The following is a 23,590-nucleotide window of genomic DNA, read 5'->3' as shown; positions in this document are numbered from 1 at the left end:
GGATATTCCTGATAAGGGGGAGAAAAAAAATCTCTGAAAGATTGAAAAGTCCAGTTTTCTCCAAAATATGGAAAGAGCTTTGGATGATATTATTATTTAACTAATCATGTCAAGTCAAACGAGAGGTTAGAGTGTCTACACATGTCCAAGGTTCATTTTATCCTATGTATAAATGTGATTTTGTATTACTACACAGCTTATACTTAGACAGATCTACATTACTATCTTGTTTTTGTCCGAAATGCAGTTATTATCCCAAAGAAGAAAATCACAATTTTCAAGTTAATATAATGCTGGTATTTGGGACAGAGAAAGGTGCTCAGATTCAGTCCTGTGCGTATTTTAATCCACTTGCATTCTTCTCAGAAATTTTTTCTGCTTTGAGGGTGACAGAGCACTGAAACAGGCTGCCCAGGGAGGTTGTGGAGTTTCCTTCCCTGGAAACATTCAAAACCCACCTGGACATGTTCCCATGTGATCTGTTCTCGGTGAACCTGCTTTAGCAGGTGGGTTGGACTAGATGATCTCCAGAGGTCCCTTCCAACCTCAACTATTCTGTGATCCTGTGATCGTCATTCAGATTTTGTGATGACCCCAGAACAAGATTTGCTCCTATACTGATGTTGTTAGGATCCAATAATGCTAATGCCTTTGAACAGAGAGACTAACAGCTTTAGATCAGAAATCAATTTGTTCTGTTGCTGCTAAACAGGGACTCACCACAGAGATCCACCTTTCCAGATTCTCTCATATCAATTTTCAAGGTCAGAAATTAGGAGAGAGGAAGTTCGTTTAATTATTGCTCAGCTTCCCTGGCATTATGCAAAAGTACACAATTGTACACAAAAACTGATTTGGTGATGTTACCATATGAGAAAATATTATTCTGGGAAATCAGATTACAAATATTATTGATCCCAAGGTCCCTAAGATGTGTCAGTGTTAAAATCACAGAGCAGTGAACTGAATTTGACAAACAATATTTTCTATTCTATCTTTTCCCAGCAGATGAGCATTTTCCCTGTTTACTAAAAACTGCCAATATCTGCAAAACCCTTTCTTGCATGTGGTATAAGCATCTCCTTATAATGTGACATTCAAGTTTTCCCTCAGAAAGAAAAAATAATAACCCATGCAATTTTAAGGACAAATGTAAATGTCAATCATGCAAGGATTTGCCAAATAGCTTTATATCCTGAAAACTTTTAGTGATACAAGAGAAGAAGAGAAGAGACGTCACTGAGAGACCCTCTCAGCAGACAGTCCTGAGTGTATCATGTCCATTTAAGCAGGAAGATGTTCTCTTCAGTACCCATCCAGGAGCACCTGGGGAAAACACGGATGATCTGAAGTTGCACATATGATGAAAACATATCATGCTCCTTCCTGAGGCAATAACCATTCAGTTTATCCTGTACTCACATGGCAAAATTGATTGGTCCAAAGTTAAAACTCTTGTCAAATCACTACTATAATACTTGTATTTTCTCTCCACAAAACTGTGTGTAAATTATGTTCCAATAGTTTGGTGGAGATTATCTCTGTGACTGTCACAAACAAAAATGAGAACATCAACACTAACAGAAAAGATGAGACCAGCTCTATTTACTTTGTTTTGTTTCTGTTATTCAAGAATTATGCTGTCAATATGAGAAAAGAAAGAACAGAGAATAAAAAAAAAAGGGTCTTTACATTTGCAGACCGTGAATTAAATGCTTTCCCACTTCTTTTTATTAATAGCACATGGTCACAAAGGGTGCCTCTGTTCCTCCAAACAGTGAAAGAACATCTTATTTCAATCAGGATATGCAAAATAGGAGAAGGGAGGCTATTTAACATAGAAGAATATTTCCAAGAAAGGGAAAAAGTATTGCTACAAGTTCTGGGGCAATCTAAATTCAGTAATAAAACAGAATTAGAATCACAAATTCCAAGTAAAGAGAATTTAGTTACCTTTGGGCCTTTCATTGCTAAATGTAGACAGTGGCTACAGTCCCAGCTTCCAACGTAATTATTTTGTAAATATTTTTAGTTTGAACTGAGTAGAGTAGGGTTATTCGTGACTGATACAGAAGGTGCAGAACTGTTCTCAGATTTTGGAAGAAAACTAGATTTCAGTCTAGTATGTGGGGTCATGCAAAGGTAGTTATGGGTGCCCAAAACAAACAGTATTGAATAATCTAAATTCTCATATTAGTCTAGTAAATCTAACTGCTATCTAACTTTATATTCTGAAAAAAAAACCTTCAGAAAGACTTTTAAATAGCTGTTAAAAGAAAATTCAAACTGATGTATAAGTAACTGAGTTTAAACTTTTAAGGAGGTGTAGCCTCAGAAAGTGCTACCCTAAATCTACTTCCAAAAAAATTATTATTCAACTAATTAAAGACATGGAATTTTATACATACACATAAAATAATTTTGCATTAATAATCATATGATAACATTATATTGATTTGTCAAATATACTTTTGATACTTCAGATATCACTTGTCAAGAATATTAGAGGGTTTTTTCAGTATTGTGTATCCACTAGTGTAAAAAAAATATTAAAAAAAAAAATTGAAAGAAATAAAAACTTCTCAGATAAAAAAACTGTTCATCCTGGAGACCTTAATGATGACACATTTCCTCTGTTCTATGTATTATATGTAATGTACATAAGCATCCATAGGTTGTCTCCAGACTTCCCTACATTAAGTAAAAGGCAAATTATGTAGGCAAATTCAAGTTTTTGCTTTTGATATAATTGTTCTTAAGATTATCTCAGAAGACTCCTCAGTCTTAAGCCATAACTATTCCAGCAGAATTGTGTTTGGACTCTATGCAATCTGGGGCACAGGGGTTCAGATGTCTGTAGCCTGTGGCCCAGTTTTGTTTGGCACAGTTATGTGGCCTTGGCTCAGCTTTACTGAAAAATTGTTGAGCTGTGAGAGAAAAGATAGGCTAAAGCCAAGATTTTCTTCTTGAGAAAAATAAAAATTAAGACAAATAAAATTGTTTAAATGCGGGTGGCAACTCAGGGACTCAGGAAAAACACTGATATGAAAAGGTGTGAAATGCTGAAAGGAAACAACGAGTCAAAAATGAGAACTCAAAAAGACTGAGAACCAGCTTATTCCAAGGACCAAGAAGGGTCTAACACTTTCCCACCTGAATAACGACTGTCTGGGCAGCAGAGACTCACCAGATGCCTGTACTGGAGATGCTGAGCATACTCATGTTTAGTCTAGTTATTCTTACCTATGTGCTCAGTGTATTTAGCCAGTGAATAATTGCTGTATGTTTAGAAACTATCTGTAGTACTACCATAGAGCCTCTGCACATGATGAAGGGTGTCCACACTGAAGGGACCCAATAAATGAAGGGTTACATTTGCATAATAACTTGAATGTTCAATGTCACATACCTAGAAAAGTACACTGACTTCCAGAAGGAAAAAACAGCTGTGTTTTCTGTTAACAAATAGTTAACAGAAGTTGGAGCATTAATATTATAGGTTATGAAAATACTAATTTTATACTCTAAACCTTGGTCTCTAAGCAATTCTTTTTAAGTCTGTATATTGATACACTATATCCATGAATTGTAAGAATTTAATTGACTTACATAAATTCCATGAGAAATTCCTATACTATTCAAAATAAACAAAAGTAGGGAAAAAAATCCAATCCCAAACCAAAACGACTATATATCAGGTCATACAAAACTAAACTCCTACAGAGCAAGTGTTTGGAACTTGCAAGTAACAACTAATGCCCCTTCACAGAGCCTCCAACAAGAATTCAGTAAGACACTACTGTTTTCATCAAAGTTTGGATTGCTTCTCAGGTCATTTTGAAACAGAGGGATGCCAAATATATATACAGTAATTAAGTGAAGATTTCTACACGTTTAAGAAGCCACTGTTATTGTAGCATAATATCATGTTCTGACAGCCGCTAGTCATTGAATTCAACTCAGTCAGTCCAGTGTTTTGGGGGTAGGAGGCTCTAGATTCCTGAACGTAGTCCTCTCTGCTACCCAATCACTAGAAACTGAAAGGCATATAGGTCCATTTGCCACCTATTCCAGTCTTTGAACTAGTCTTTACAGATTTTTGAAAGTCATGTGGATGGAAAAGGGCTTTTTTTTCCTCTACCTTTCTACATAAAGCTGCACATATATTGTTCACTACTAAACTCAGCAGTGTTTGAAAAACACCAAGAGATTTCCAGATAGAATGTGGGCCTTTGTTAGCAACGGTTTTCAGGTGGAAGGGGAATGTATTGCTGGTATTTCTGGTAGCATGATCTAAGGTCTCAAAGTTGGAGGGAAAGTGCTCAATTTTAATGAAACAAAATATTTACTTCTATTTATATTTATATTTAAGAAAGATAAACAAGCAAATGGAGTAACATATTGAAGAAGCTGAGACTTTGCCTGGTCAGACAGTAGCAACTTTGACATTTTTTAAAATGCATGAACAAAACTGTTGAACTCTGAGACTTTCTTTCCTCCTGAAGGAATATGCCAAATAAGGTTTGGTTTTGATTTTGTTATTTTTTTTTGTTTGTTTTGTTTTGGTTGTTTTGTTTGTGTTTTTTTTTGTTGTTTGTTTGTTTGTTTGGTTTTTTGTTTTGTTTTGTTTTTGTTTTTGTTTTTTTTTCCTGGCATAATCTTATGAACTGCTATAATCACTACACAGATATTAGAAAATTTGTTTCTTTGGAATTTATGGGTCCACAGTGACCAGACAGGGCCAGAACACTGAGTACATGGCTCCTGGACCAGTGTTGGCCTGTTTGTTCTTTGTCTTCACCTTGGGCCCAGTAGGGTGCCATTATTTTGGTACTGTCATTTCTGTGCTAGGATCCATCCTTGTTTTAAGCACTGTCTGCTATTCTGGCTTAGAAATAAAGTCTTGAAGCTACATCTTCAGAACCATCACTAGCTTATTCTTTTTCCAATATTCCTAGGGACAAAATTACTAGTCCCCTAGTTTCAATTGTAATTCCCAGCCTCTTGTCTCAAAGACAGACAGTCTTTGAAGTTGAATAGATACCAAGACTAGGAAGGCTTGGGGGAAAAAAAAAAAAAAAGCTTTGTGATGTATAATACATTTCTCTCATTAGATTTCTCATTATTCCTAAGTAGCCTGAGCCTTGGTGAGGTTGCCTTAGGTCAGAATCTACTCAGGGCAGTTTCTTCCCTCTTTAAGAGCACAGAATGAAGTTTAAGGACTCTCTAAATTTGTCGCTATGAAGTCTTCCAAGACTCTTTTTTTTTTAAGACCAGACAGAATATCCAGTTCATCATCGACTTTTTCTTCCACGGAGTATAAACAGAGGACAACTGAAGTTTGTCACAAGTCAGTCAGAAGATGCAATTTAGCCTTTTAAAGCTCCTCCAGTTCTGCCTATTTCATACGTCTCTGTGTACTAGCAGCTGTTGATCTATTGAACATTTTAAAATATAATTAGTATAAATAATATGCTTATTTTGGAAAGGGAAAAAAAGAAAAAAAAGGGCAGTGTCTTTTATTATGAGCCTCCAGGGTTTTGCTGGAAATCTAAGGCTTCTTTGATACCGTCAGATCAAAATCTTTTCATCATATTAAAAATAAAAAAAAAATATTTAAATGAGAGCCTGAGTTCTCCAGCAGCACTGATTTAAAATTTATATCATGGATTAGGTTATGTTCTGTTTGGACATTTTGTGAAGGATGGAATAGATCGATCTGTCTAGACTGAGAAATCATAAGCTAAGTAAAAAATTACAGTAATTATTTTTTCTGTGTACAAATGGAAAACCAAAGGAAAACAAACCCATTCTTACTCAGAGAAAAAAATTTCTAGGTGAAATTCATACACATGGTACTCAGCATTCACATTTACAGAGTCATAACTTCAAGTAGCATCATTGCTCTTCAAATACCAGAGTGGGAAAGTGCTTACCAGATACTGTAAGTCAGAGAAACTGACAAAAGGAAACATGGAAACAAGGAAACATGGGTAATATGGAAACATAGTAACAGTTATGAAAGATATTTTTTCCTTGAGGCTAAAATAGACCAGAATTCATCATTACTGAGTTTTCCACATGTGACTATTTCTTGGTAAAAAAAAATTTATCTGCTGTTGTTTCATACCCTTTCACTGTTTTTTTTCTAAGCTGTGGTAGCACACACAGCTTTAATTTGTACCATTAACTCTATGAAGTATTCATGTAAGTGAGGTTCAATACCTCAGAATTTCAGGTCTTTGGGGAGGAACGATCTCCTACAGTAGCAACAGCAATGTGCCAAGACCTTACATTGCAAGATACAGTAACTCTAATTACATGCTTATATTAACATTTAGGTGCCTGAAGAAAATCCTTAAAGAAACAAATGCTGAGTACCTACAATTCCCATCTAAAATGTGATACAAATAGAGAGCATTGACTACTCTCTGTGGAGAAAGAACATGTTCTTGAATCATAACGCTCAAGTATGGAACTATTCCTGCCACATGGCAAACAGAAGGGTGCAAGGCCGTATATATGTTACAATACAATAAAATATGCGATGTACAGCTGACAGTAGTCCGAGCTAGTTTATTTTGACAGAGCTGTACTCATGCAACGAAGGTCAGAACTTGAACAATAACCAGCTGAAGCATAAGGTGACACAATCATGTAAGTACATAAAACAAAAAATGTATTTCCTGAAGTTAGCCATAAATTGTCCTTTCCAGTCCTCCCACATTTGCTTGTATGTGAATTCACGTATCATTCACAACTAGTCCAGCTCCACAAGCAGAGAAACGTGATCAGTAACAATCATAGAGCACATCTGGTTTTAAGGATTCAGAAGACACTAGTCACATGGACTTTAGGTCATTGAAAATTAGCAGATTCATACACCCTGTTATGTTCCACAAGCTTACAAATATGTATTCAGAATCTGAATCAAATAGGTATTCAGATACTAGCAAATAGGTGATTATGAGACCTATTAACTTAATTTTCATCATTGCCATTTAGCCAGGAAATGACTCAAATCCTGTCTGCATTCAGAGTACTAGGAAAACCCTCAGTGAAATAATATAAAACCAAATCCCAGCCTCATTAAAGAACTTTTCATTTAAAAGCTGTAGAGCTGGGAAGTAGTTTGCTGTCATACTGCTTCCTCTGAGACACGTGGAAGTAGTTTACATGCTTCTATTTTGCTCAAATTTATTTTCCTCCCTCTTCTCTTCCTGTTGCAAATCTGGAAACCTTTTATTAAAAAAATTCCAGAGGAAGGATGCAGTATATTTTGATAATTCTCCTTTCAGTAGAACACAGGCAGAACCTCTCCTGAAGCATGGAATGCCTGAAGAGATGTGTGTGATGAGACACTTCTGTACCCAAGACCAAATGACTATTGTCAAAACTTTAAGGGCTGCTCAGACCTTTCTCTTCTCTTGTCCACCACAGTGGGTATTCAATGTACATGTAAAAGGTAGATGAAGTAAATCAAATAGTCCCCCAGTAAAGTGCTAGTCATAAGATTGGTTTTATCTAAACAAAGTCAAAATTAAAAATTAAGCTAAATAAAGGTACCTTCAGGCTTATTGCAGAGTCTTCATTGTGTTAAATATACCTGAATTTTAAGAAGCAATGTGTGTGTTTGTGCATATGTTCTTTCTGTTCCAGCCTCCCCACCTGAGGACTGGCACCACAGCACTGACCCAGAGGAAACACAGATGCAGGCTAGGATAGATATATTCAAACCAAGTTTAGCGTTATCCACAACCACTTGATATTTTTCACTGAGAATATATCAACCATTAAGCAAACAAGATGGATCAGCATTATTGAATTTAACAACCTTTAGGCAAAAGAGATGGATCAGTACTATTTTCTTAGTAGTCCTACTCTCAGAGTGATTCTCTTAAAGAATATGGGCTTGAGGGCCTTACTTTATGACATCCAGTTTGTAGATTGCTTTACAAGCACATTGTGGAAATACATGATATTTCCATCCCTCCAGTGGTAACAGGAATATCCATCTCAGTGAAACAATGAAGACCTTCATGGCTACTCCCAAACCCTTTGGAAGATTAATTCCAACAAGGGCAACTTGGAATTGTGTGAAGCATATAGGTGACACAGTATGGTTCGTGAACAGATAATTGCAGCTAGTCTAAGTAAACAGTTTCTGGTCCAGTTATAGAAATACTTTACCAATACAAATTTTGTCATGGTTCATACAGGACCAGGATTTCTCCTCCCAAAAAAACATGCTAGAGAACAACAGGCAGATTGCGTTGATGCAATAGAAAATTTATCCAAATGTGTTTAAAAAGGGAATTGCTTCACTTTTACATTGTGCTTTATTCAGACAAAAAGGCAATGCTGCAGCAGAGTTGTATCAGAAATGGCACTTGTTTCAATGAAATTACTGCTCATTTATAGTAAGGTAACTAAATTTAAGAGTCTCTGCTGCTAAAGATCTTTATTATTCTAAGTTCTACAAATGAAATATATCTTAACATCAGATGATCAGTCTTTTTTTTTGTAAGTAATGCAAGTAAAAATAGGCTTCCTTCTCATCAAGGACACAGCTGTGCTTGTGGATGAGACACAGTAAAGGATCCAGGGCTGTCAAGAAATGACAGTTTGAATGAAAGATTCCAAAGAAATAAGAGTGTGGAAAAATGTCTCAGGGACACAGAAAAGTAAGAAGATGTTTAAGAAACAACTTCAAATTCATGCAAAATGAAAGCTTTTCCTGCCAAATGAGTGAAACTTGTCAAGTCTACTAGATCTCTTAATTAACTGGGAACATGAAAGAAGCTCCCTTTGAGGGATTCAAGCTTACAGGCATCATGGTTAGCTTCTTTTGCAGAGAATATAAAATGAACAATGCATTTATTAAGCTCATAAACCAACTTGGATGAACTGAAAATATATATTACTAAACATGTGAGAAATTATCCATGATGTGGAAACAGTGCCTTTCAAACTAGGGTGAGGGAAGGGTTAAAAAGAGAGAGCAAAATGTATGTTTTTAATATACTGGAGGATGCAAAAGGACGTTGTCATATCCAAATCCTCCAAAATCCCTTTCTTTCAAAACTTGCGGGTCTATACTATCTTTAAGAGATTTTTGGAAACACATTTAATAGAAATCAGAAACTTTGGAAACTTATTTATAACAAAATAAACCTAACAGTTCTGCAGATTATTTGACAGTCCAGTGCTGTTTCACACACCACCGAGTTGGAAAACAATGACAGAATTAAACACACTTCTAGCACCATTAGTTTGTAATCTGTGCAATTTGAGTCAATTATTCTGGATAAACACATACAAACAAAAAAGCATACCCTGCTCACTAGGACATTTCTTTCTCCTTTGTTATTCTATGGACCTGACAGAGACTGCCGGCCAAAAAAATGTGGTTCACATTTTCAGCCCTTTCTGAAAATCTGACTACTTTTTAAACCATTGATCTGAATATCTTAACTACTAATCTGATCAAAATTATCAAACTTGAGAAATTCAATTCTCAGTGAGTGAAGGACTGAAAAGTCCTTCCTCAGATGAGATGTTTCTCTCAGTAGCAAACATACAAGGAATTCTGAGTGCATTACTGTTCCTTAGGTGAACAAATGACATCAGTGTGATCAAGGACTGCAAGACAGACTCAATCAAGAACAGAGGGTGCATGTTAACAACAGAGTCAATCAATAGAGTCAATCAAGGACAGAGGGTGCATGATAACAAAGTTTGGTTTAACCTTTGTGTATCTTTTAAAAATAATTTTTAAAAAACTTCAGTTCCCATATGCATCAACTTTTAAATACTAACTGAAAAATATTTATTAAAGCCAATGTTGGTTTGGGTCCTTCAGTGCCACCCCCCCAAAAAAAAAAAAAAAAAAATTCAAGGGTGACATTTTAATGTAAATTTTTCTTTTAAACAATACTGTAGAGAACAATATTACTTTTAAAAGCAGAAGAATTGGATTATAAACAATTTCAGTGGGGTGCTTTAGTAAAAAGAAAATATCTTTGTAGTGTCTGATGAATCTGTTCATTAATAGCCCCTTAGCTGAGCTTAAAAATGCAGGCAATTGCTAGACTTGCAAAAAAATTGTTTCAGTCGCATGTTAATATTAAGGGTTTTGTGAATGCACACACTTTATATTTGTGTGTTTTAAAGACCTAGAACTGAAATCTGTTTTTCTCTCATCCCTGAAATAGAGCATCTGAAATCATTACAGGACACTTAAAGTCTAGATGCTGGAAACTTTATCAGAGTTATTCTAATCCTTCTTGCATTTCCAAACTGAAAGAAAGAGCTTGGAGAGCAAGTAAAGGCCAGACAAGAGCAACACACTTTGAATGAAGTTAAGTAAGATGTTATGAGTAGCGAGCCAGAAAGGAAAGGACCGCAGTCCAGGAGGCCATGCTAAATTGTATGGGTGGCCCTTTAACTTCAGTGCACTTTTCAGTTCTCATGGATATTACGTACAAATAAACTGGACCATATTATCAAATAAAAATCTATACAAAAGCTAATGCTTCTGAGAATTGTTAAAATCCTTTTTACAGCTTCTGTCGCTGGTGAAAAGTGAGAGAGAAATTGCATTATAGGAAGAATTAAAACTTTGAATATCAGTACGTTGGTTTGGTTTTGCATAAGCCTTGCGTCTACATTTGGATCTGATCCAGCCCAGCCAGGCAGGTTGGTCAGATTAACTCAAAGCAAGTTTTCCCTCCATTGCTATGATATTGCTGCTGCTGGTTCACTAAGTGTTGCCTCTACTCCACAGTAGATAGAGGATGAATAAAACACAAATATACCACACATCCCTGTGCTGGCTCACTCACTAATATCACTTCTAATTCACCTATTTCTAAACCTGGACAGCAGAGGACATTAAAGAGCAATTAAACACAGCAGCTCCTGATTTGAACTTGTTTTGAAGCCTAAACTCCTCGAAGTAGCAAGTCTAACCGGAAGTTCCCTAAAATAAAGATGAAATAATATAAATTATTTACACTTAGGGTACTAAGGCAAACATATAAAATTTTCACTGAGTTTAGTAACCGGACACAGTCACTTCCAAATGAACAAGTGAGGAGAATCTCACTTCCCAAACTCAGCAAACTCATTAAGTAAAACGTGCAGAAACTACATGAGTAGCTGAAGTCTTTATAGTAAGGAAAACCTGCCTGATCTTCCAGTTGATATTACATTACCATTTATCAATCAAGGAACTGCTTTATTGTTCTAATGATATGTCAAAAAGGTACCACATAAATCCCATCATTTATGTGAAGGGATGATCAACATTATTCCCTGCTTAAGGTTCTCTCTCTGTTTTTTTCATGACCCTTGTTAAAATTCTCTGCTAAAGACAACTTTACCCTGAGCAAAGTTTCATGGGAATTTTCCAGTTTATCTTCTATCAGAAAATGTCATACCCTTAAAAAGGTCCGTCAGCTCCATAGTAAAGCTGCTGGTGCAGGATAAAGGAGCCCTTATCCTGCAGATAAATGTCAAACCAGTGACTTCATGTTACTTCTGTTGCTGCAGGAATTGCTCTTTCATGCAGGGAATTCTTGGGTAACGTGATAAGCTGGGCTGTCAGTTGCTCTATGCACCACATATATGGCAACAGCTGAAGCAAGTCTTAACATGTTTGGGCTGTATGGGCTAGAGTAACAAAGAATGGTTTCTGGTTTGATAGAAATGCCCAGTCCTTCATTGTAGCTCACTTTTTTGTTTGTTTTTTTCCTTCTTCCCTCAAGAACACTCAATATACTCCACATTTTTACTTAAGTGGTAAAGATTTTTAGGGTGTCTCTGTTAAAATAGAAACTACAGAACCCCTGCTCAGCACTTGGAGGTCTAAAACTGAGAAATGGCATAGGAATTAATATAACATATCACCAGTATAAAGGCAAGAGCAGAGAGATTTGGAAAAAGATTCAAGAAGTGTTCAAAGAGACATGCCCATATCCCACAAGGAAACTATGGCACAGCAAAGAACAAAGAAAAATGACCAGAAGTTGATTACACAGAAAGCCTCTTGTAGCCTCATTAACTGAAAACATGATTTTGGTTTTTTTCATTGCTGTCATACTTTTTTATAAAATACACCCTTCCCCTCTAATTTCCCCATTCATTTACATATTTCCCCAACATTGGACACCTTTAAGGTTCAGCGGGACGGGGTGCTGGGCCATCATGTCTAGACTGCTTTTGCCAAGAAAGGTTGGACTAGGTGGTCCTTGAGGTCCCTTCCTACCTGGTATTTTGTGATTCTATGATATTATACATGCATTTCAAAAATAATAGGCAAAATCAGATTCGACTAAGATTAAAGAAAAAAGATCTGAGCTAACAGCTTTTATCTAGTTCAGTGACCACAGCAGGAAATTTCTACCAACAACTTCAGGCATTTGAGAAAATATTTATCAAATTTTGGTATAGTGAATGTTTTCAGGATTATGTTCCTCTAACAGTTCTGTCTTTGCAAATTTATGCTGTGAATTTAGGCCCCAATTCCCATGAAAGTGATAACCCTGTAACACTCAAGGAAAAAATAGAATGTTACAGAGTCTTATTTCAGCAATAGAAAGCTCATTAGAGGTTCCTTGCTGAAATCAGTTTAGCTTAAAGAGCAATGGCTTCAAGCCTGTGCCAGCATATTTTCTTGTAAGAGCCTCCCATTTTATAACAATAGAATTCAAACTTGAACAACTGTCCAAAAGCTTTTAGGGGCTTATGCAAGTTGAAGCAAATGATTTAGTGCTTGCCCATTATTAAATCACATAATTAACATCTATTTTACTTACACGAATTTAAATCAAATAAACAAGATAGTACTATATTTTGCAGGAAACATTTAAAGGCCTTTCCAATCACAAGAAATAAAGCATCAATAGGATTAACAAGTCTTTTGGTGTCCCAAAGTACAAACATATCAGCTTCAGTAATATGAAGGCATTTGGTAGAGGAAAAAAAAAAAAAAAGTTTTATATCAAAGTACTTTATCACCCTGGGAGGTAGGAATGGAAACTGTTGCGTGAAAACAGAATAGCCCTTCCTGCATCCATTTTTGCAACACATGTGTCAGGAGGATTCATGATATTACAAAAAAAAAATCATTTGATGTGGCAGGTTCACGAGCTTTTGCAGATCTGAGAGGATCTTTGCAGATTAAAGTATTTAGAGAAAACACAGATAAAAAGGAAGTTTGGAGCTTTCATTTATACACAGTTTAAAAAATGCAGTGACTTTGCCTACAGTACACAGATGTAATCCATGAACTGGGAAAACAGTTACTGAAAAATTCCCCTCCTCTAAAATACTAGTGCAATTAAGCACTTTTAAACAAGAAGATACAGACTTTTATTATGATTTTAATAATGCACATCCATTAAAAATCTTCTAAAATTCATAGGATGAGTCCGAACAAAGTTAGAAAATCAAAGCTTAATGCAGTAAAGTGTGATAATACCCTCTATGGAATGAAATATGGATTTATATAACTGTGCATGACATAAGCAATGGACCAAATGGAGTTACCACAATGGAGTCTGGTTGGGCTTTTGAAGGCATTGTAATAACACACGTCCTTTTTGATTACTATTTTCCCAACATTGTCTTAACGCAAGGGCTGATTCTAACATTATAGACATATCAACCATAAGACAGAGTCTGGCCACATAATAAAGTAATTCATATTTAATAACCCTTCAACACGAAGTGTTCCTAAGGATATAAGGACATATGTAAGCAATACCAATGCACATATTTAGAAACATAAAGGTTACAGAATAAACAATAAAAACAATCATGTTCACACTGTGCCATTTCTGGAGGGCATGCTCCTAGGAATAACCACTAGAGCAGAAAATGACACAGGAGATGACAGAACCATGAGAATTTCTTATAATATACAAGATTCATGACAACCCCTGGGAAGTTAATGAGACTTTTCTACAGTCTTCAGGTGACCAAAATTACTGTAAGATAGACACAAGTAATCCAATTTAAGTATTTATGGATGTTCATGAATGGATGATGGTATGGGCTACTGTCTTACACAGTATAATGTCATTGATTTTTAGCCAGAAATACTGTAATTTACTATCCTGCATGGGAAGAGCTTCAACTGCAGCTACTTCAGCCTATTCCCTTAGTTAAGTCTAGTTAGCATTCTTCCATATTTTCATAAGAACAGGTAAGAAACACTGCAAAAAAAGATGTCCAAAAATTACAGTATCCATTGATAGAAAATTTTCTGTTCTGATCTTTCACTGACTCTACTTAGGCAGGAATTTTATGGTTTCTTACATGCTTCATTAAAATAATGTGCAGGCTATTCTCTTAACTTCGTTGTTTGTCCAGTAATGATTCTTCAGATTTCTTTGTAAAATTAATATATTACCCCAGGACTAAGTTTGAAGGGTAAGTGCTCTTTTAAAGAGCTCACACCTAATAATACCCTGGCAATCATTTTCTGTTGAAACAGTAGTGTTGGCTTAAATTGCCTAAAAGTTGGATGTTAGTAGTCCTTGAGAGATTAGAAATAAAAGTTTTACTATATATCTTTTTGTTTGTTTGCTTTTCTTTCACAGTACACTTTACACAAAAGAAAGCTGCTGCAGTGGTTGAGAAGCAGGACTATGACAAGAGACAGCGAACTAGGACCTTCCTTCCCTTCTCTTGGTCCACAGGTCTGCAGCTCAGGGGTGCTCTCTGCCTAGTGAAAGACAAATGTGTTCTGTGGGAATAAGCCCTTCAATATTTGGGTGCCAGCCTCTTAATTTGTAGCATTCCATAGCAGTGGGAAAAATGTTTCTAAGATCTGGCAGAATACCCTCCCATTTTCCATGTTCTGACTCACAAGCATTTGGGGGGTTGTAAGGAAGATTTTCTTCATCAAACAATAGAGTAATTCTGATCTGACTGCAAATTGTGATGTTGAGAGCTGGTACAATATGAATCCTGAAATGCTTTGTTCTATAAGACACAATAAAAAGCAGCTGTAAGGAAAACCTTAATCCTTCAGTTCCAATACCCTTTTCTTGCATTTTCAATTTTCAAACCTACCACTTATTCCTTCTCTCTTTATTTGTTCCTTTAACTCCAAGTCATTAATAAATTCCTCTTCTATAAAAATCCAAGTTGGCAGATGAATCAACTATACACTCTCACCTCATATAATTTCTGTTAGGAATCGGGAGACAAACACATAACACATACAAAGAATTTGAAATTATACATGGAAAACAGGTAAAACCATGGATAATGTGGTACATAATATAAATGTAGTACATGATATAAAGATGCTGCTCAATCTATTTGAGGACTACCAGGAGAATCTCTTCCATCTCCATGGTACTATTATTCCTCTTATTTTACATATTTATTTTTTATAGTCATATTATTACCCCTTTCTTTCTAGCTCCATGGACCACATGAGTTTCATTAGAGATAACTAGGAGAACACTGTCAAGCCAAAGCATGGTTTAGCATTCTGCTAGTAAGAGCGCGGGAGAAAAGCACAGAACACTGTACCAAATCAACCAGTGTATTTTATCCATTTCCACTTTCCCACGCTGTCTACTGCTTTGGTTTGGGAGAAAACAATGAGCAGACCTAGAGAACACTAGGCTGAGAGAAGTAGTTTGAGAGAATTATCCTTAAATACATCTTCTTCATTTACTCAATCATTTTCCATGCATTTTATTAACTGTATTTGGCAATATATAATTGTGCATCATCTTTTACACCAACCATATTGACCATTTGACTTAAATGAACTCTATTGTAGTCACATTTTTATTACAGCGTAACCTAATTGATCCTTCTTAACATCCTGATTTTGACACAGTGTTAGTATACCATTTCCACCTGCTATGACATTTTCTGTTTCCATGTTAAATACAAGGTCACTATTATGAGATATCTATTGTATATCAACATGTCCAGATATTATATACTTCAGTCAAAGTAAAATCTTCAGGGCCTGTTTTCCCCTGTTTGCACTTTTTACAGGACTGAAAATTTCTTAATATGCATAATGGTAGCTAAAAGTAATTTTTAGTTTGAAGAGAGAGCTATACCTTGCAGTATTGATAGAACACCACACTCTAGGCCTCCAGTTAATTGTTCAATTACAAACAGTACAGACATCTTAAGACAATTTTATTACAGACTCCTGGAAGCAGTGAATCATAGAGAGGAGTTCAGAAGTGACTTGGACACCTATCCTGAAAACATTTACATGCTTATTTAATGTCCACAAAAAATTATCCTTAATTTACACTTGAAGAACCTTATTTGGGTTCTCCTTGCCATTGTGGATCCCTGTGCTCTTTTAGACTTCTGCAGATGGGCCTTTTCTGGGCTGATGACCTCTGTGATGTGCCTGGGAGTAGCCCAGAAGGGGATTATTTGGGCTTCCCCTTCTGCCATTGCCTGTCTGCTCCTCTGTGGGTGTGCAGATGAGCTTTATCACATAATCCAACAGTACTGAAATGGACCATATCCAGGTGAAAAACCCTGCCAAAATCCTGCTTTTTAATGTTTTACTACCTCTTGTGCTAACTAAAACTATAAACATCTCTTATATGCCCATCATAGTTTATAGCTAGTGCTATATGATTAATTTCAGTCCTGTATTTAATTGTAAAATATCTGGATCAACTTTTACTCCAAAACCCACCTAGTGCTTAGCAGTTTTGTTCTGTATCCAAAATTCTTGACTTCATTGTGTCAGGTACTCCAATTTCCTTCTGACTATGTTTTATCATGGTCTGCTGGGAGAGGTGGGGAGGCTTCCCTTCAGTAATAAAGAATTCTGTAAAGCTGGTCATTAGTCCTTCGGTAAACATCCAGAGCATCAAATGAGAGGAACAGCTGCTGATGCCCTGCGTGCTGCCAGCTGGAGCAGCCATACAAGTTCAGTCAATGCAGGGTATATCAGAGAGCAATGACAGTGAACTTGTTGCAGGATCTTTGAGGCAGATTCATAGATTAATTAACACTCCTTTATAGCTTTAGGAAAGATCTTTTCATATGTCTAGATGTGATTAAGATCCAATATTACAAGTAGATTTGGCAGTATGACAGGGTAATAATGAGGAGTTCTTCAAGTTCATTAGAGACTGACGAAGCACACTGAATCACACAAACAGTCTTCAATAGTTGGAATTTCTAATAATGCAAGATAGCAAATAAGTTCCATGTATTTTTTCAAGTTGCTGAAAAACATTAACTAATGAATTATCATATTTGATCTGGAAGAAGAAACAACATATAAAGTTACATTAGCTCAGATGATATAATACAAGGTGCATAAGTGATTCTGTCATGACTAAGGCAGAGACTGACTTGCAAATCTATGCCTAATCAACTTTCTCTCTTAAGGTAAAACACTATTTCATGTAATAAATCCAAAAGTTTTTGCTGGTGGGTTGACTGTTTTGTAGGGATCCTCACATTTTGCCATTCACTGATAATGCAGGGCAGAAACATGGAAATATATACTGAGTTTGTATACCTGATGAAATCAGAGAGTTGTGATGTATGCAAAAAAAAAGAAATACATGGAATCCATCAAAAACTGACTGGCTGTCTCAAATTTCTTGTTCATAAATTTCTTTCCTTTGGAAGAATATTTGAATTTTGAGAAGCAAACACAGTGCTATTACACAGTAGTATTACTTACATCTTCGGAGTACATTCAGCTCCCACCTTTATGCCCAGTACGGATGATCGGTGTTCTTTTATTTTGTGTTTAAATCTTCTTTAAGTACAAAATCATGTTCTCTTTGCCTACAATCCTTCTTTCATGGAGAATTTCTTTTTCTCCCTATGAAGGAAATCTTTTCTAGAACTAGTAAAAATTTCGTTCTGATATAAATGTTAAGTGCCCAGAGGTAGAAATATTCCACAGGAAGGGATTATTTATCCATATTAGCTGTATGGTCTGTACATTGCAGAATCATCATAGAATCATAGAATCATCTTGGTTGGAAAAGACCCTCAAGATCATCAAGTCCAACCATTAGCATCACACTGTCACTACACCATGTCCCTAAGAACCTAATTTCTGTGTCTTTTAAACATCTCCAGGGATGGTGACTCCACCACTTCCCTGCCCAGCCTGTTCAAATGCCTGACAACACTTTCCATGGAGAAATTTTTCCTAAGTTGTGGCACAACTCGATAAGTTCTGAAGAACAAAGCATCTGGTGCAGACATCCACTTCATATGCATGTCAAAGGATTTTATTTTAGAGTAGCTCTGGTGTGGTGTTGAACTAGACTAGTCTTAATAGTTGGAGTGCAATAAGTGTACATCTTCTGGTTTAGTAATTTCTTAAAGGAAAACATGTGCAGCAGCAAAGTACAACAAGCAGGAGGAAATGGTAAACTGGCTTCAAAAGTAAGCTCCTGATCTGAGCTAAAATGTTAATACAAGCACATCCTGTAGAATGTAAAAAACAACTTTAAGAAAAAAATCCCACCAAACTGTCAGTATTAGAACATATAAACCAGATTATGATCTGCAGAGAGAGGACAAGTAGAGGATGGTCTGTACTCAACATTTAACTAGGCAGAAACATTTACCAAAGTCAACATTTCATGGAAGTTTCTTTTTCTCTCCTAGTTTATGTCTGTTTTCCACACTCCTTTCTCAGATGTCTCTAGTAAATGTATAAGAAATAAGGTGGAGATCTCTCCATCTTATCTCAAATCCAAAATTACTAGGGAAAGTTTAATGATTCTGTGAAAACAATCTTACCATGAATTTCAAATGGGGTGTTTTGTAAAGACTTTAAATCAAGATCAGTGTCTACAGAAAACAAGATAAAAGAAAAGTTGAAGATGACTACAGAAGTAATTTTACTGCTCTGTAGTGACTGTACATACTTTTTTATGTGGATGATTTAAAATACAGTGTTAAAAGTTTAAATTATGTATAACTCATATAATATGCCAAAGGCTCCAGTTTCCTAAATAGGGCAGCTCTGTCTTTTGTGATTATAGGCAAATCCTGGGGCAATAGATGTTCCTTTACAAGCTGCCTTATTTAAATCACGAAGTATCTAAAAAAGTACCTCCCAAAGGCCTATTTTTCAAAACTAATTTTGGAAAATGTTCTGTTTGGAGGCACAGTTGCCTGTAGCTAAACGCTTGTTGACTAGAATACCTCAGCTAGAACTGCATAGTTAAGATACAGCTTTTCAGTTGGCTGGATTATGTCTTGTAATTGCTCTACTTGCATTATTTGAATTCGTGTATGCATAATGTGAAACAGTTCTAGTTCTTTTGTGATGTCCCTGCTTTCCAACACTGGCTTCAAAAAGCCAGAAGCGACTTTACTCATCACATGCTGTCCTTCTGTTGTCAAGTGCAAAATCAGCTGTAATGGTTGGGGTTGGTGTTTGTGAAAAGCAATGTCTGCCCTGTTAGCATCACTGTCATACTGCCTAGTTGTGCCCCTCTGTACCTCTTTGTTAGAATCAGAACTTTCCCTTTTATTATGTATGCTCTAGTCATATTTCCTCCAAGAAGGTACTTCATGTTGTCTAAAACACTGGCTTTCAGACACAAAAACTTTTAAGGTTCTTCTTTGAAGTATTTAAGGCCTGTTTTAGTTTCAAAATTTGAGATGAAAGTTGTTTCTTTTGAAGACTTAGGCTCTATTTGTGTTTAGTCTACACATTTGTTCTCCTTGCTTCTCTTGAATCAGACTCCCACAGACACAACCTCCTATATGTTGGAGGCTTCTTGAGTATTTGAAATAATACTGACACCTTAGTCTGAGCTTTGAAAATAACACTGATGAAATAAGATGAATCCTTCTTTCAGCATAAGTTCTCTTGAAGTAGGATTAGGCACATTTGTATATCTTCAAGGCAATTTTCTAAATAATATATCCTACAGAACACACAAGTATATATTAATATGTATATAAAAATATAGTCATCATACTGATAACCACTCTGTGGAAAGGTGATCTTTCTTTTCAGGAATAGTTACCATTTAGAAGGCTGGCTGATAAAAGTATAAATACATTTATGTACAGTTAGCCTAGAAAAAGTGTAGGTTGCCCAGAGAAGCTGTGGAATTCCCATTTTTGGGGATATTCAGAAATCCAACAATTCACAAAAACCTGGGGAAACCAAACAGCCAATGGCAACCTGCTCTAGCTGACCTAGCTAAGAACTAAATAATTTCCAGAGGCTGTCTCCAACCTGAACTATTCTGCAATTCAATTAACAGTTATTATTGGTAACAATCTTCTGGACAGAGTTGTTGGTGCATGTTTGCTTACTCAGGGTAGGTATCCTGACAAATGTCTGAGAAAATGAGTAGGAAATTGACTTCATGTCCAGAGCGATGCTGTTGGACACTCAGTCTGACAGTCCTGCAGCACTTTTAGCCTCCCCTCTTCAGTGTTTCTTGGCAAAGTCCCGAAGCAGCAGTTTATAAATGGTGCCACTCCAGGGTACCCAAGAAAGAACATCTTCTTAGATTAAGCTGCAGCCATCCTAGTGGCCAGGAACACCCTTCTTCACAGTTCACTCCATGACTTGAGATACCTTTGCAGGAACGTGTTTATACAAATCATTGCAAAGACTGATATTTCCTCTACACTGCCTGTTGGATCTCTGTAAATGACACCATAAAGCAGTAACACAGATGTTGCGGTAAACAGGTTAGAGTTATAGGAATTAGGCTTAAAAATTATTAAATTCTGTAATTTCCATGCTTTCCATGAAAGATTATCTGTACAGCAAGAAAAATAATTGATATTCAGACACATACAGATAACATCCTAGTAATGCTTTGTGGGATTTCTGCTGAAAATTCTGAATGTTAATTTGAAATACAGAGTTTTGCAGATGCAGTTATAAAGGCAGGTGGCTTAGCAAGGAATAACAAGGCTGAATTGAGAGACTGTTTTCTTCTGTACCACATGAATACACAAAGAACTTTCAAGAGTAGTCATGCTGCAGGTGACTTGTTTTGATTTAAAGTTAATTCTATATAACAAGACCCAAAGAGTGTAACATTTTGTTCAAGTAGAACTACCCCAAAGTGTTATCACTGATTGAAGGGGGGAAAATGGCTATACAAATGAACACAATGCAAGTATTCTTTGTTTCAACAGTACAGTATTTGGATTGGTGTTTTGCCTTGCAGCTGACTGTCAAATAAACTTTAATCCAATGTTCAATGCAGTAGCTTCATATGATTCATAACTTCAGACATTGTGATAGAAAATAGTGCAATTTCACCCACAAGACTTTGGCAGATTTAAGAGAAAAAAACCTTTTAAACGTCCTGAAAATGGGCACTATCTCTATACTTCCTCTGCATAAATGTCAGGGTTCACATTATATTCACCAAGCTGGAAGCATCTTGGTATACTCCAACGAAATACATGCAATTTTGTTAAGTAGGAATAGAAATTTACACAAAAGTCAGATATGCTCCCCTGAAGTTTGAAAGTCACCAGCCTGCTCATGTCTGATCAGAAACATACAGAATACACAGAAAGTGTATTGTGTTATATAGGTATGACAAGCCACTGAGCTGGCTGTAACCCTATGATGGATCTGCCTAGGATTTTCTCATTGTATGTCCTCCAAAGAAAAGTCTTTTAAGCTCAAAAGTAAGTTGTCTTAGAGCATGAAGTAAGGGGAAAATTAAACTGGAGGGAAAAAAAGCCAGTAAGACTAAAGACAATGTAAAGAACTAAAATTTATAATCATCTCTCTTGCACACTGGATCAAGATATCTCCTTTCTCTCAACAGCTGGATGGGAGAAATGTCTGCCATGCCCTCCACTTCTCATGAAGTTTCCTCAGTGCTGAGGCTGCCTCTCTCACTGCTACCACAATGTGGGCCTTACAGGCTTTCCTCTCCTGGGCACACTCAGCATGGGAGTTCACCCGACCCATTCCATCTCTTACACAGAGGAACACGACCAACACACACACTGTCACTGCACACACAGATTCCCTGGGGAAGCTAACAGAGGTCCACCCTCTTCCTTAACCCACAGCTTTGCCACCACACTATGAGCTGTGAACTTCCTGTGTTGTACCCACAGTCTCACTGACTCCATGGTAGATACAAAATTCTGGAGGAAACCTGGACCTCAACCTACATCTACTATTTAAATTTACTATTATTTAGTGGAAAAAAATAAATTTAGAGACACTCCTCAATAGAACACAGTTGTATTAGCAACAATTAGTGAATATGAGCGTGTGTGTCTGAATCACTTCTGTATGAGAACTTGAAATTTTTTTTGCAGAAATTTTCCCATGTGCAAAGTGTTATCTCCTGCACCTTCCTAACTTGTATTTCAGGGAAAACAGTTCAGACTTCAACTTTTGTAGCATGCAAACTCTTTTTACCTTATATACAGTGGTAGAAAAACAGACAAAACCAAAGCAGTCAGAAAACAAAAGCAGTAAAATTACTTTTCTCATCAATATTTTTATTAGTTAATATCTTTCTGAAAATAAATTAACCCAGTGGCTACCATTGGTTCAAAAAAGAAAGCATTGGAAAATATTGACTAATCAATCCTTAGTCATTAGCTTTTTACAAATATTTTAATGTTAAAAAAGATTGCTGTAGAAGTATCATAGATTGATCGTAGCAATAAAGGTACATCCTCGCAAGGACCTGGAACACTGCATACATCTGTTCAGTTTCCCAGGATTTCACATTAGGTGTATTTCAGTCATCTAAATCCAAATGCTTGCTTTAGGAACTGAAACATCAGGAATGCTGAATATCTTTCTTATTAAATCAAGAATTTATAGGTTGTTTGGAAAGGGTAGATGTTTAACCTGAAAAGTATAGCTGAAGTTTGAAACACTATGGTTTATAGGGCTGAAAGGTAGGGTTTAAACTCAAGATTTACTGGTTTTGAGAGAATTTTGCTAGATTTTCCATGGTTCTGTAGGAGCAAATTGGATTGCCTTGTAAAATTTTCCTTTTCATCTAAAAAATTTATTATTTGGGAACAAACTTTTCTGTTTCTCACACTCTACCAATATTTAAAACAATATGTATGTAACTTAAAGAACAGAAGAATATAAAGGAAAATCTTAGCATACCTTAACTAAAGCAGCATCTGTACTTTAGATATACCTATTTTCAGTTCTATATACTGACACGACAGTGTCAGTTAACAATACGGATTACTAGTAGGCTGTGCCTGAAAAGCCCAAAACCATTATCTGCTGAAAACTGCCTTTGAAATTTATGTTCAAATATTTTCTGTTCTACAGAGCAGTTTTATTTCAAAGAAATCTCCCTCCACACTTTTCTGTGTTACGCATACCCCAGTTGCTTAGATCGAGCACATATTAAATCTGTTATTTCTCCAAAGGAGGTGGTAAAAAGGTGATTCACATGTATGAGGCAAGCAGAGATTGAGATTTTTTTAAATGCAGCTTCTAGAAGTTTCATGACTCCCTAGATGGTTTTCATTATCTCCTTCATGAAACATTAACCCCACCTTCCAAGATGAATCAGAAAGTGATAAAAATTCTCTTACTTCAGAAAAATAAATTCATTGC

The 23,590-nt window shown here is 36.1% G+C and overlaps 1 long non-coding RNA gene across 3 annotated transcripts in view; it reads right to left on the bottom strand.

Moving 5' to 3' along the window:
• The window catches only part of LOC135578568 (uncharacterized), a 58,100-nt gene that overhangs the window by 20,117 nt on the left and 14,393 nt on the right, over positions 1 to 23,590 (bottom strand). The window lies entirely within an intron of this gene.

The sequence above is a fragment of the Columba livia genome, chromosome 2, assembly GCF_036013475.1.
Source record: "Columba livia isolate bColLiv1 breed racing homer chromosome 2, bColLiv1.pat.W.v2, whole genome shotgun sequence".
NCBI lineage: Eukaryota > Metazoa > Chordata > Aves > Columbiformes > Columbidae > Columba > Columba livia.
This window is presented reverse-complemented; position numbering and strand designations above follow the sequence as displayed.